Below are 5,030 nucleotides of genomic sequence, written 5' to 3' on the forward strand. Positions count from 1 at the left end.
ATCACATGCTTTGCCTTGCTTTAACCAGGCTGTAAAGCAACCTTATCCACAAACGGTCACTAGACTTGGCGCGCCTCTCTTCTTCCTTTTGGTTTGGTTCACTATGCAATCCTTCTTCCTCAACCCAAGTCTTTCATAGTTCACTTTAACCTTCACATACTTGCTTTTACCCATTTACCATGCAGTAACTTTATTTTTCATGCATGGTAACTTTTCACAAGTTACTTCTCTTCTCATCTCCTCTTTAACATATCAATATTCCTCATCTCTTCTCACCACATTTCAACACTCCCCCTCAAGCTTGACCATGTGGAACAAGTCGAGCTTGGAAGGACCATGAGATCTTCCTCATTAAAAACCTCATCAAAGAAAACCCATTGGGACAAAACTTTGATGAGGGAAAAAGAGTAAAGACCTCATGATCAGGGGACTATTGAATGGGTGTAAGATCAATGAGTCCTAACCTGATGTGTATGGACTCCATTGTCTTTTGCCTTGCTGCCTTGGCGAATACATCTGCCAACTGATTTTCACTTCTAGTGTAACATGGCAAGATCACTCCCAAAACTATCATCTGTCTCACCTTGTGACAATCAACCTCGATGTGTTTTGTCCTCTCATGAAACACAGAGTTTGTAGCAATGTGAATGGCAGCTTGATTGTCACAATGCATGGTCATTGGTGTCGCTTGCTCGATCTCCAAGTGCTTCAAGATCCCCTTGATCCACACTAGCTCATTAGTAAGCTTCAGCATAGCTCTATACTCAGCCTCAGCACTTGAACAGGATACCACCTTCTGCTTCTTGCTCTTCCAAGTAACCATGTTTCCTCCAATGAAGGTGCAGTACCCGGTTGTAGACTTCCTATCATTCCTATCACCAGCCCAATCAGCATCACAGTAGCCAACCACTTCAGTGCTCTTGTTGCACCCCATCCATACACCTAACCCTTGAGTTCCATTCATATACATAAGCACTCTCTCCACCATTCTCCAATGATGCTCCTTGGGTTGGTGCATATGTTGACTGACTTGATTCACTGCAAAACATATGTCTGGCCGAGTGATAGTAAGGTAAATCAGCTTCCCCACCAGCTTCCTATACAACTTGGGATCATAAAATGGCTTGCTATCTTCCATCTCCCCCTCTCTTGGAATCTTGTACCCATCCTCCATGGGCATCTTGGCAGTCTTTCCTCCATAAGCACCTGCATCTTTCAAAAGATCAAGTGCATATTTTCTTTGAGATATAAATAAGCCTTCCTTGGACCTGCACAACTCAATCCCAAGAAAATATTTCATCTCTCCCAAGTCTTTTATGTCAAAGACAGACTTGAGATAATCCTTGGTATCTTGTATACCTGTTTTATCAGAACCAGTGATGATAATATCATCAACATATACAAGAATAACAATGATACCTCCTGGTGTAACCAGAGTGAAGAGTGTGTGATCCAACTCACACTTTCTGAATCCTTTACCATTCAGAGTGGTGCTGAGCTTGTGATACCAAGCCCTTGGTGATTGCTTCAACCCATAGATAGCTTTCTTCAGTCTTAATACATTTCCTGGTTTTACCATCCCTTCCATTCCTGGTGGTGGTATCATGTAAACTTCATCTTCTAGCTCCCCCTGAAGAAAGGCATTCTTCACATCCATTTGCCATAGATCCCACTCAAGGTTGACTGCATGGGCATCTTGGCAGTCTTTCCTCCATAAGCACCTGCATCTTTCAAAAGATCAAGTGCATATTTTCTTTGAGATATAAATTGTTGAAATAAATAAAGGAATGACCAGAAGAAGAAGAAGCTGGTTGATGATCCAAAGAGAATTCATCAAGAGAAGCCAATTTGGTTCTGTTTGTGCAGTCTTGCTCCACAAGCTACTATCTTGACCTAACTTACTTTTCAAGGCAAGAAAGGAGTTTGGAGACTTAATATGGACGTGGGAAACACTAAGATGTCAAGGAAACATGTTTGAATTAAAATAAGAGAGCCTGGTTTGAATTTGAAAAGAAGAAGTCACATGTTGCTTAAGAGAAGCAGCTGGACCTGTCACTTTCACTCAACCAGGCTGTGTAAACCTCTCTCCTGTCACTCTCACTCCCTCTGGTCGAGATTAACCTTGGCTGCATCCTTCTGGCTTCATCAGAAACCCCACAATAATATTTGTTTAGTCATTCCCTTGTTTAATCATTGTTTATTGTAAGTGATTGTCTATTTAAAGACTTCACCACCTCTTGTAACATTTATCCAGTCTTAATACAAGTTTCTCTCATCAATTTCGTGGCTCTCTCTCCCTCTCTTGTGTCTAAACAATAGTCACAATGTAAGGGTTAAGTGAATCATGATTTAGAGGCTGCCTTAACTCTCTTTCTCTTAAGGCAGCCTAATACTTGTAAAATTCACTTTAAACTCTTCTTATTTCTTCTTAAACTCTAGCTTACTGATTCTAGATCCCATTCATCTTAAGTGCACAAGCTCTAAAGTGTTGTGTTACTTCTAAAGGATTAGATTCAAACTAGAGATTCTTAGCTTTCTATAACCAGTTTACTCTCTAGGATCTTGGTTATAGTATAGGCTGTGTGAGAGGATTCAACCACCAGTTGGTTGTCTCTTCCATTGTAGAGTGAGTTCCTGTTGTATGGTTGAAGGGATTCAGTTACAAGTTAACTGAATACTCTCTTGACATGAGACAAACACTCATGAATTCCAACATGGTATCAGAGCCTAGTTGCTCTCTTGGGCTGAATTCACTCTGTTCTACTTCATCCTGAAGCTCTCTCTCTCACTTTGAAATTGTTTTTGATGAGCTGTGTGGCTAGGATTCAAAACATGAGCAGTAGAGAGGTTAGATGAAGTATGTTTTTCCAAAATTCAAGATGCAATCTTCTAATGTTTCTTTTTAAGATCAGTGACTCTCCCCTTGATCTCCTCATTGTTTAAGTTTTGGATGAAAGACTGAAATAATGCTCTTACCAGCCTGAGGGAGGGAGAAAAGATTATTCTTGTATCTTGAAATCACTTTAAAAAAAAAAAAAAGAAAGGTTTCTGAAAATTGTTTTTGAACAGATTCTTGAGTAATCTGATTCTGAAAAATGTTTAAAAATATTTGACCAGTGGACAAACTGTTTTGATCCATTGGTGTCTTTGTTGTGTGAGCCATAGAAAACACTTGTTTATGTGTTATTCTTATGGTTCCCTTGTTGCAAGCCCTGGAAAACATCAGTTCATGAGTTATTCCAGTGGTACTTTTCTAAGATCAGTGAGCAAATTAATTGTTCAATGGTCCATTGTGTTTCAGCTACTAAAGCACCAAACTCATGAGGAGTATTGGTTGCTCCTGGCTGTTAATGCTTCCGCAAAACTCAAGAAAACAGAGCAAAACTCTGTCCATTAGAACTCTTGAGCAAACTCTCTATTCTCTCTTTTCTAATTCTTTGATTCTCAGATTGCCCATGTTGATCAGAGCCTGCACAAGATGCATATTCCTGACCATGGAGAAATAATTTCTGAGTAGACCAGGAGGCTTAAAAGCTCATATCAAGCTTGTCTCCTCCCCTATACTCGGATTCAAGCTTGAGGGGGGCTGTAAATGAGCTTCCATGGCCTGTCTAGAAGCCACTGCAAGAAGAATTCAACAAGGACAGCAACAACTTGGTGTTAGAACAGATGGCCATCAGAGACTACTTGACAAGAAGATCAGGTGGAGAGTCAAGCTGATTGGAATGCTATGAATCAGCCCAAGGCATGGAGTTAGAACAGTTACCTTCTGGTTGGGAAGCTATGGATCAGTTTCTATATGAAGTTAGAACAGTTACCTTCAGTTGGGAAGCTATGAATCAGCCCATAGCATGTGTGCTTGTACCTGGTTGATGAAGCTTCTGGTCTCAAGGCATTGGTTATCATCATTGGCTCTCATCTTCCAAGCTTGACCACATACTCTTATTCTTAGGTCAAGCTTGAGGAGGGGTGTTAATATGAGAAGCCAATGTCCATTCAACTTATGCAAGGGAAGTACCTTAATCTATACTTATGCTTATGATTGAATAGGTTTGCCCCTTGAGAATTGATGCATGTGTGTGTGCATTGTTTGAATCAGGTACTTGGAGCTCATAATGGAGAGTCTGGTCGTGGATCAAACCCTTTGATGATGGCAGGAGGTCAGAAGAAAGGGGAAGACAAAGAACCAGCAACATGGAGAGTTCCAAGCAGTTTTGAGTGTGAAGCAAGGAAGGCATTGGTGCCAGCTTCCAATTGAAGTAAGGCCATGATCCAGGGTTTATGAGTCCCTAAACTTGATCATAAGACTCATAAACCCACTGGCCAATCCCTAGGCTGAGGGTAGTTGCACTCTTTTTCCCTAAGTGATGGTTTTATCCCATGTGGTTTTCCACACTTAGGTTTTTAATGAGGCAAGTGCTCTCAGTTCCAAGCTTGCCCAAGGATCTCCTATGGTCAAGCTTGAGGGGGAGTGTTGAAATAAATAAAGGAATGACCAGAAGAAGAAGAAGCTGGTTGATGATCCAAAGAGAATTCATCAAGAGAAGCCAATTTGGTTCTGTTTGTGCAGTCTTGCTCCACAAGCTACTATCTTGACCTAACTTACTTTTCAAGGCAAGAAAGGAGTTTGGAGACTTAATATGGACGTGGGAAACACTGAGATGTCAAGGAAACATGTTTGAATTAAAATAAGAGAGCCTGGTTTGAATTTGAAAAGAAGAAGTCACATGTTGCTTAAGAGAAGCAGCTGGACCTGTCACTTTCACTCAACCAGGCTGTGTAAACCTCTCTCCTGTCACTCTCACTCCCTCTGGTCGAGATTAACCTTGGTTGCATCCTTCTGGCTTCATCAGAAACCCCACAATAATATTTGTTTAGTCATTCCCTTGTTTAATCATTGTTTATTGTAAGTGATTGTCTATTTAAAGACTTCACCACCTCTTGTAACATTTATCCAGTCTTAATACAAGTTTCTCTCATCAATTTCGTGGCTCTCTCTCCCTCTCTTGTGTCTAAACAATAGTCACAAT

The sequence above is a fragment of the Raphanus sativus genome, unplaced genomic scaffold, assembly GCF_000801105.2.
Source record: "Raphanus sativus cultivar WK10039 unplaced genomic scaffold, ASM80110v3 Scaffold0143, whole genome shotgun sequence".
NCBI classification, from domain to species: domain Eukaryota; kingdom Viridiplantae; phylum Streptophyta; class Magnoliopsida; order Brassicales; family Brassicaceae; genus Raphanus; species Raphanus sativus.